This window comes from Onychomys torridus, chromosome 1 (assembly GCF_903995425.1).
Source record: "Onychomys torridus chromosome 1, mOncTor1.1, whole genome shotgun sequence".
Classification (NCBI taxonomy): domain Eukaryota; kingdom Metazoa; phylum Chordata; class Mammalia; order Rodentia; family Cricetidae; genus Onychomys; species Onychomys torridus.
Genome location: NC_050443.1, coordinates 90,949,377 through 90,959,737, shown reverse-complemented (window position 1 = coordinate 90,959,737; position 10,361 = coordinate 90,949,377).

The following is a 10,361-nucleotide window of genomic DNA, read 5'->3' as shown; positions in this document are numbered from 1 at the left end:
CTTATTTCACTGTTTGGAAGCTATGTTGTGCTGAGATGATGCATGTAGGCATCCTTGTCTCAGTTCCCAAGTCAGAATTATTTCACTAGCAGCCAATATTTTATAGCTGCTTATTAGTTCATAAAGGATCTTTCTAGTCTTAATTCAATAAGAAGTAATTTTTAAAAATCATGAAAAATATTTTTAAAATGGATTAAACAAAACCCATTTATTTCTAACATTTCCAGGTCTAAGGCCAGGGTGTCAGCAGAATCTGTCTGCTGATGACAGCCATCCTAATCCACAGATGGCTTCCTTTTTGCTGTGATCTTGTGTGGAGGAAAGCAGAGGGCCCTAATCTCCTTGTAAAGGCCCCAAAGTCCTTAGTGGGGATCCTATGTCCCATGCAACCACAATCACCTCTCTTAGGCTCTGTCTCACATCGGGGACTAGAGCTTCAACCTGGGAATTTGACGGGTTGGGAGACACACAGACATTCTGTCCTTAGTGGACACCGAATGTTACTGGATACACCCATCTCCATCTCTTCACATGGTTTTGTTCCTTTGACAAAAGGTGTGGGAGTTATATAGGATGACTTTCTAATGTTAAACCAAGCTTGAATCCTTGGGATGGGCTCCATTTCATCATGCATTATGATCTGTTTGTCCTGTTACACTCAGTTGCTAGTATTTTGACCCATTTATGCTCATGAGTGGGATTAGCCTATGGTCTCCCTTTACATACTGTCCTTGTGAGTGTACGGTATTCACCTCAAACAACTGCAGGAGCATATTTAGAAACAAATCTTGTGCACTGTCTCAGATGCCCTGAGTTGTCTTCTTCCTTGCTTGATTGACACCCTACACTTACTTCCTAGGTGAGCCTTCCACTTTCGGACTTCCCATGCTCACACCTCAAGCCATGGCCCTGAATTCTTCAATAGCTACTCAGGGCAGATGCTGTGACAGAGATGGGCAAGCATTAGCCCTTTTGGAAGAATATTACTCAGTGAGAATTAGGAGGTGGGGCCTTACTGGATAGGCCAATTGCTCCTTTTCTCTCTTCCATTGATAACTAAAAGATTTCCTTCCTCCTTGCAATAGTTCCAGAAAAGCCCAAGTGCCAAAAATCATACACACCGAGTGACCTAAGGTCAATTCCCAATGCCCAAATATTCTAATCAATGAAACTTCCCAAGTACTGATAGTAGGCTGCAAGAGAGAAGTTCTACATCTGGCCAACATGACAGGTCAGGGCCAACATGCAGCTGCATTAAAAAATGTATAAATTTACTTCCAAATGATGTGAGAAAATGCACACAAAACAAAAGTGAATCTCCTGTTTAGGTTTGAGTCCCATCTCTAAGATATCTCAATATTATATCCAAATATTTAAAAATCTGAAATACTTTGGTTCCTTTGTTTTGAGTAAGATAAATGACCTGGACACCTCAATGACTGTAGCATGGCAGTCTGTAGAGTAACACATCATGGCATATTTCAACGGTTCCTACTAATGAACTTCAGTGTCCTCATTCATCCTGCCCTGAACTTGCATCTGCTATATATTAGCAGCTTAACTTTTTGTTTCAACTCTGCATTCTAGAAAATTTAAGTAAGCTAAGACTCCTGTATATAAGTGTAGGATTTTGTTCCTTGGGTTTGTGTGCTACCATTAGGAACTACTGTTTCATTCTCTTTGATGATTTTTTAAGGCCACTATTGTCTTTTTTTTTTTTTTAAAGACAGGGTTTCTCTGTGTAGCTTTAGAGCCTTTCATGGAACTAACTCACTCTGTAGTCCAGGCTGGTGGTGAACTCACAAAGATCCACCTGGCTCTGCCTCCTGAGTGCTGGAATGAAAGGCATGCACTACCACCGCCCGGTAGCCACCATTGTCATAAAACAATTTTCTGAAGTTAACTAACAGTTAACAAACTAACTAAAGTTTCTAACAGTTAACTTTTATCTGTTTTTTAAACTTTATTGGCACAAAAACTTATAACGGTATGTTTTTATTATCTATCATATTTTCATGAGTCTCCTGTAAGCACTGTAGGGATGACCCATTTCCCTGTTACTTTGGGTACTCTTCCAAACCTGCCAGTGTTCTGAATTTCTCTGTATATTTGAAGAATCAACTTTGAACTTTGTTGATCTGCTTGTTTCCTACTTGGTTTGCAAAAGCCACCATAAGGTCCTTCCATCCATCTATCTATCCACTCATCCACTCACCTACCCACCCACCCATCCACCCACCCACCCATCCATCTATCCATCCATCCATCCACCCATCTAAGCCACCCACCCACCCATCCATCTACCCACCCACTCACCCACCTCTCCATCCATCCAGCATATTTTTTATTTTTTGTTCTTTAACTTTGGGAAATGAATGTCTGGCTCAGCTTGAACCTCCCTTTCTTATACCATGTTCTAGGAGTGTTAGAGTGCAGACTTCCTCATAGCAGGCTTTCTTAGACCACCAACTCCCAAATCATTATGTGGAAACTATTTTAATTATGAATGCTCAGCCTTATCCTATGCTTGTCCCACTAGCTCTTCGAACTTATTTTAACCTGTTTCTCTTCATCTATGTTTTGCCTCGGGCTTTTGACCTTTCTTTCATTCTGTACATTCTATTTTTCCTGCTTCTCCCATGTCTGTCTGGCGGCTGCCTGGCTGGCTGGCCGGCCCTGGGTGTCTCCCTTGTTCTCTATTCTCTCCCAAGCCTAGATACCTCCTCCTACTTATTCTCTCTGCCTGCCAGACCCACCTATCACTCTACTGTCTAGCTATTGGCCATTCGGCTTTTTATTAGACCAATCAGGTGCCTCAGGCAGGTAAAGCAACACATTTTTATATCATTAAATAAATGCAGCATAAACAACTGTAACACATCTTTACATAAAGTAATATTCTACAACACCTCCTAGAGACTAATTTAGGGGTATTCTCTATATTTGAATACACAGCATTTTCTTGACTTTATTTTTGCTAGGCTCAGCACTAGTGTAGCAATGGTTGGCCTCTGACCCACAGCAATCCCTCCTGCCTTAGCCTCCTGAGTATTAAGATTACAGGCATGAGCCATTACACTCAACTTTACCTAAAGCTAATTTAATTTCCATGGCCAACTTTTCTTATGAGTTAGAATTGTTTATTCATCTTGATATTATATGTGTGTGTGTGTGTGTGTGTGTGTGTGTGTTTTAATCCTCTCTATATTGATATTTACCTCAATTGTATTAAGGTCAGAGACTATTAAAGCAATCCTTTGACATATAGATATTTGCTTGATTTGGAAGAACATAGTTTTCAAATTGTTTCCTTACATTTGAAATTTTTGGGATATGTTGTATACACATACATGTGCTCACTAATACAAAGTGTCTGCATAATTCTTTGTCTTGACTTGTTTCATTCATGACTGGGAGAAATGTATGAATTTGATTTGGGGCACTTTCATATGTTTGTCTCATGTCCAATAAGGCACAATTACTAAGTGCACACTTAAATTTAGAACACCTCCCCAAGATCTGCCAAAGTTCCTATCACCATTTCTAGATTAAGGATAAATCCTCAATATTAGATCATTGCTTCTGGAGGATGGGATCAGCAAGAGCTACAAGATCTGCCCAATCTGAATTCCTCCCAGCAGGAACTGGGAGACTTGAGTGTTGGAGAACTTAGAACACATCTTGAGAACTTGAATCTGGGCTAGATTATAGAAAGCACATTGGTATATACCAAGCACCTTTCTGCAATTCAGGATTTAATATTCCAATGGAAACATGCTACTTGTAATGGAAACTAATGTGCTTCTGGGAAGCCCCTTGATGTTTGAAGAAAACTATGGTGTAAATAAGGCAGGGCTCTGAAAGTTCAGAGACCATACTCCTGGGTTACATTGATAACTTGATACCAGAGTACCCACTTCCTATGTGTCCCAAAGGTCTACTAGACCTTGCATTAAAACTACAGTGAATGGAGTTCAATACTGCTGAGAAACTGGTCATAAGAGGTCAGTGACATGGAACTGTATGGAGATATTAGGGCTCTCGTGGCAGCATGTAGCTATCAGAGGCAAAATATAAACAACAGGGAGCAAGGAATGGTAGCCAAGGAGTGCAGCCCCCAAGAGATCTGGGAAGACACTAAGAAGACAGGGCAAGCCAAGGGTAAAAAGAATGGCAGCCATTGAAAGTGCTGTTGACTGCTTTAATAATGCTCTGATTGGGAAGGCAGATTCAGTGATTGGAAGCCATCAAAATCCCCATTCCTATAGCTGGAAGGATTATTCAGTTCGTTAGAAGGACCTGAGTTCGACCTCAAGAACTCACATTATAAAAGAAGGTAGACATGGTAGGATACATCCCAGCCCTAAGGAGGTGGGGGAAAGGAGAATCTCTGGGACTCACTGGTCAGCTGTCTAGCTTCATCTAGCTTCATCCGTGAGCTTTAGGGCTGAGGAAGATTATTTCAAAGGAGATAAATGTACCTGAGGATGACAGCTGAGGCTGTCCTCCAGTCTATAAACACCCCCACACAAGACACACACACACACACACACACACACACACACACACACACACACACACATGTGCACAATGGAAGGGAAAGCTGGGTGGCTTGAGAGAGGGTAGAGAAAGTTACAACCATTTACACATCTGGTGTATCTACACAACAAAGAAAGATAAACTACCTCTTTAGGATTACTGAATGTAGGGCCTTGTTTTATGGCTTACAGTAGGGTGGCAAGTTTATCCCCCCACACCTTGCAAAAAGCCAGATCGTTATTTTAGGCTCTGTGGACTACAGGGTCTTTGTCACAGGCACCTCTGCTACCACAGTGTGAAAGCAGACACAGCAGTAGGCTAACAAACAGTAAGGGCTGTGTCCCAATAAGACTTTGGACACTGAGTCACCGCATTGGCCAGTTTCCTGACTGCCGACATTGGTTATGACCAATATTCGTAAAAAAAAATCTGTATATTCTTAAAAATAATTTAAAGCCTCCAATTGTGCAGCTCATCATTTTGCACCTAATTAAAACACGTTCATCAAATTCTGATATTCAAATCCTGTTCTGTATATGTATTTTATAACTGTGGGAGCCCACAAAGGTTTCCTAGTGAGATCTGAGCTTGGATCAGGTCTGCATAAGGACTGGAATGGACTGACCAGGTATTTGGAAGGGTCTGCACTGTGCTAGGGGTTAAGTCTTTTGCTCCACCTTTTGGCATTTCTATAAATAACTCTTTAGAAGAGACAGAAGAGCTGGTGGATATTGATCCAGGCCCTCCTAAGGCTATCTGTGTTTCTGTCTCTCTCCCCTCAATATTTCTATCTAAATATTTCTCACTTCTCCCTCCTCAAGAGTACCCTGGGGAAAAAGTGGGGGCAGAACCCCCACATACAACCCAATGTCATCAATTTATCCATTTTAACCTGTAGCTATGTTAATGGGCACACATTAGTCTTGTATTTTATTCCACATCAATCCAAACTTGTAAGTAATTGTGAAGTAATCCTCATTGGCTATGGGAATTTTTACCTTGTTTGATACTAGTTGGAGATTAATAAGGGGATATTAGTTTTCTTTTGGAGTTTTGATTGCTGGTATTTACTAACTGGTGGGAGTCCGTTCTCTACTTCCAACCTGTGTGTCCTGGGGGCCGAATGAATTCCAGTTGTTAGGCTTGGCAGCTGGTGTTTCTATCCACTGAACCATTCTGCCAGCTTCATTTGTTATCTGTAGTTTTTATTTGGTTCTTTATCAATAGTGTAGAGCACAAATGTTAAGTCTTGGGTTCTTGGAGGTAAAAGTGAATGAAAACATTTGCTGAAGAGCCAGGCAGTCAGTGGCCTATTTGCTGTTATGACAACAAGACATTTGATGAACAGGCATTGGACACACAGAACAAGATGTCTCTGCAAAGTTTTACAACTTCCCACTATGAATTTTGATTGGCTTTCCATCAGTCACTCAGTAATTACACAAGAGTTAATTTGGCTTTCTATACCTGTGTTCATTAGTTCCTGAGGCAGTGTGGCAGGAAGAGAATTTGGGGGATCCACAGCAAAGTTGCCAGTCCCCTCAAATTTTCACTTACCCTCCCCCATGCTCCCCAAATGCCCTCAGGCTCTGGTGTTTGTTTTCCTAGTACCTCCCTCCTTGCAGAACTCCACTGGAACCTCCAGCCTAACAGAATGCTTCTGACATATGCAAGTACTCAGTTAGGGGACGGAGAGAATGGCTGTGACTTACCAGCTGTTAAGATCCTAAGAAAGGCCTGTTACTTCCTTAGATCTGAATCACATTGTAGCAAAGTTGTCAAGGACTCCTATTCTCCAAGAGTATACAGACTAGGAAATAGGGATGGGGTCTCACTTAAGACAAAAAGCTCCCATGGGCCTCTCCTCTGCTCTGCACGAGATCACAGCACCCGTGAAAACACACGAGCAGGGAAATACATGCCCACTCCTTGGCAAAGTGATGCAATTCTAGTGCCCAGGCTTTAGGTAGAAATAAAGAGAAGCAAGACCCCCTGAGGCCTAAGTCACAAGCTGAGGGCTCCCACCATCACTGCCAAAAGTCCCAGTCATTACAGTCTGGTGAAGTTCCTTGACCACTCTCATTTCCTCCTGGCCTTGAGCTTCTCCATTGTATAGTCAACCATTGTATATGCACAGGCCAAGAGATCAGGCCCAAGCATCAGGCTGAATGAACCTAAATAAGGCTCCATCCTTGTTAGTCATGACTCTGGATGAGTTAGCCTTTCTGGTCTCAGGAAGCAATGCCATTGAGACTGGAATGTGGAATATAGCACAGAATGGTTATACCAACACAGGGGCACAATGAGACCTGTTGTCACACAGGAACCAGTACTGCTGGGGCCAAGCTCACGACTCAGCATGCATCCAACTGCAAGAACACAGGCACAAGCAGGGAGCTCACAGTGCATTTCGCTTTGCACTTCCAACCCCTGGATCTACCTGCCCCTGGTCCCCAGCATGCACACATTAAGTTAACAACATAGGAGTGCATGCCTTTTAGTCTAAGGCTATTGTGAGTCATAGGATATGGCTTCTCAGGGTGTGTCTGGAACCACAGACAAGCTAAGCTATTCCACAAAACTTTTGTCGATTTTGGAGATAGGTTCTCATACAGCCCAAGTTGTATAAGTATGTATGGCTGAGATGCCCTTTAGGGAACACCTAAAGCTCCAGTCATCAGGCACAGGAGACACAACCACAGCTCCAACCCACTTCCCTCTGTCCTTCATATAACCCCCACCCTCACACAGGGCAAGATGACCCATGAGTAGAGGCACTGGCTACCAAGCCTGATGACCCAAGTCCATCACCAACACTCACATGGTGGAAGGAGAGGATTGAGCATGCCATTGGCTGTTGTGGACTTCCCATCCCAACAAAGTAAATGTAACTTAAGACAAAAGAAGGCAGATGTCATTCTCAACAGACTTTTGCAGACAAGAAAGGTGACCCACACTTTCATTTTCTTTATTTTTTCATTGATACCGTATGGATACAAAGTTTCTAGAAAGCTACAAAATGTCTACCACTTTATCAAGAAGGCATCAAAATGTGTCACTTTGCAAAGACATGAAAACACCTGCAGGAACCGACACAAAAATAGCATTTTTAGAGTGATGAAATAATTGCACTTAACTGTCATGGATATTAAAGTTATCACACATATGTACCGCGAAAGCTAGAATACATTTTTTTTTTTTACAAAGCACTTTATAAAAAAATTCTCTGCACACAAACCCTATAATTTTCATATAACTATCATACTAAAGATAAATTCACTTTAAAGCCAACACTTACAACATTTTTTAACAAAAAGGTACCAGTACCTAAACACAAACGTTAACAAATACAAGAATACTGTACTGCCGGGAGGTTTAGCCAAATGCCTTTTGAAAATTTCTGCCAACAGTTTACAAAAACACGTGGATGAGCCACTCTGCCCTCTTCTCCACGGTCTCCCCAAAGAGGAACCCTGTCACCCAAAGGCTCGGGTTCCAGCCCAGACCCAGCAGCAGTACAATATCAAAGGAATCACTGACCAGATGAAAGACTTCTGCCACAAGGCCACCCTATACACTTTCCACAAGAGACAACAGAGAAGCCATGAAGTCGTTTAGAAGGTGAACAAACACACAAGGCAAAAACCAATTCTCATAAAACTTGAGCATATCAAAGAAGTAAAGGCTTTTCAGGTTTTTTAAATGTTACAAAAAAAAAAAAAAAAATTTTTTTTTTTTTGTCATTTTTCAGGCACGTACTGTTTTTGTTTTTACTGTTTTTTTTTCCCTTGTCTGAAGTTATAAGCCCACTGAAAAAGGCCTAGAGAAGTTGATCTTTCAAGGAGGTAACAGGAGACGTACATTTGTTTTTAAAGAAGTGCAGTTTAGATCTATTTTACACAGTGAAACTAATCAGAGAACAATTAATTTGAAAAATTAAAACACAAAACTCATGGACAGGTTTTCCAAAATGATGGACGTGTAGATTCTGGCCACCTTTCTAAGAAAGAGGGGAAACAGGATGCCCATGGTGAAAACTAACAAGGCTAGTGGGAGCTGACCCTGTGGTCATGAACTAGGGTGGGGACATACACAGACGCTGCTGCTTCCACCTAAAATGATGTAGTGTGGGGCACAGGGACCCAATGCAGATTCACAGAGAAAACAAGTTAGGAAGGAGCAATAAATACAGATATCTCATCTCAGTCAATGGTGCATGACTTCGGTGAGGCCTGCCCTTTGCAATCAGTTAGTTTTAAACATAAAACCTTCATTGTTGAGGATATAAGCAAAGAGTTTAGGAGAGGCAACTACCACCGGACAAGACATCAATGGCTAGAAGGAGGCACAAGAAAACACATTTGACTAATTTCTTCAAGTTGTGGTGTGTTCCTGCCAGGGAGGAGTCCAAGACACCAAACAACCAACTCTAACCTGTGCTAAGAAATTCTCCTTTTCACTTGATAGCTGTTTTTCTTTAAAAAAACAAAACAAAACAGGACGTTTATACAACTTGGGGTGGATACAAGTCACTTCTGCAATTTCAGAGCCCAGACAGGCTATTCCTTAGACACCGGGGAGGGCAGGGAGAAGGGATGTGGATGTGGTAGAGTTTCCAGGCTAACTTTCAAAGTTGTCTGTCATTACTTTTACACTTATATCAGCAAAGGAATTTTTTTAAAAAAAGAAAAAGAAAGTAAGAAAAGAAAAAAGACCCTATTTTTTTTTCCTGGCTTCTTTTTGCCTCCTCTGTCCTTTTCCTTACTGTATGAGGTTTCCAGATGCACAAAGATTTTACTCTAAGCTGACACAGACTTCAGAGTTGGCTCTCTGAGGATAAGACCATTCTCAAAAATTGCAAATGTTGTGCTCTTTGGAAGTCTCTCACAGCACATCCGGACATCTGGAGCCAGCAAATCTGCCCAAAGACACTTCAACTGCAATGACCCTAATGAATCCATTTTAATTTTTGTTCTGCACTGTCATCTCGATGCAAGGCTTCCAACAACCAAACGGTATCACTGTGTAAAGCAGGCAAGTGCGCACTGTCGTCCCAGTGGACGAGAGTCTCCACAGACTGGATGTGAACACATGGAGAAGGCAAAGCCGTGGTGTCTGTCCACTGGCTGGGATTCGGGTGCTCGTGTGCAAGTTCCTTCCCAGGGATGCAGAGCTGGGTGACGAGTTGACGGACGTCCGGGGGTGGGGGGAGTCAGCACACACAGACACAACAGTTTGCGGGGTTCCCCGCTGCCACACTGTGCTATAGGTGAGTGGTGGTGGGGTCCCCACTGGCAGGCAGACTCACAGCAGGCAGGGACCACGCAGTGCTCTCATGAATAGAGGCCTGTGGTTGGTTACTCATCCTGGTTAACCAAAGGCATTATGGTGATCTCAAAATATTTTTGGTCTCTCTACAAATTGTCGTTATTATGGTGGCACTTTCTAAGCTGGAATCTCGAGCCAAAGGCACTTTCATGCTGGAGTGCAGAAGATTCACAAATAGCTAAGTATTTGGTCATGAATTGAAAAAGGCATCAATGAAAAGTACAATTCACTCTTCATAGTAAACTGCGGAGTTGCAGCCATTAGTTTTGGTATGGATACGTATGTGAGAGCATGGTCAAAGAACTGACTTGGGTTCTGATTTAGGTTGTTTGAAACCAAGTCATTAGCTTCCTATAGAGCTGGATTTAAAAACGGGCTTTTGAAACAAAAATGAGAACGCTTTTGGCTTGTCCTGCTTCGGAAATGGGGCCAATTAGCAAATGGACACCGAGAAGAGGCGTGAGAAAAGGCTGGCAGCTACTAAGGTATGACTA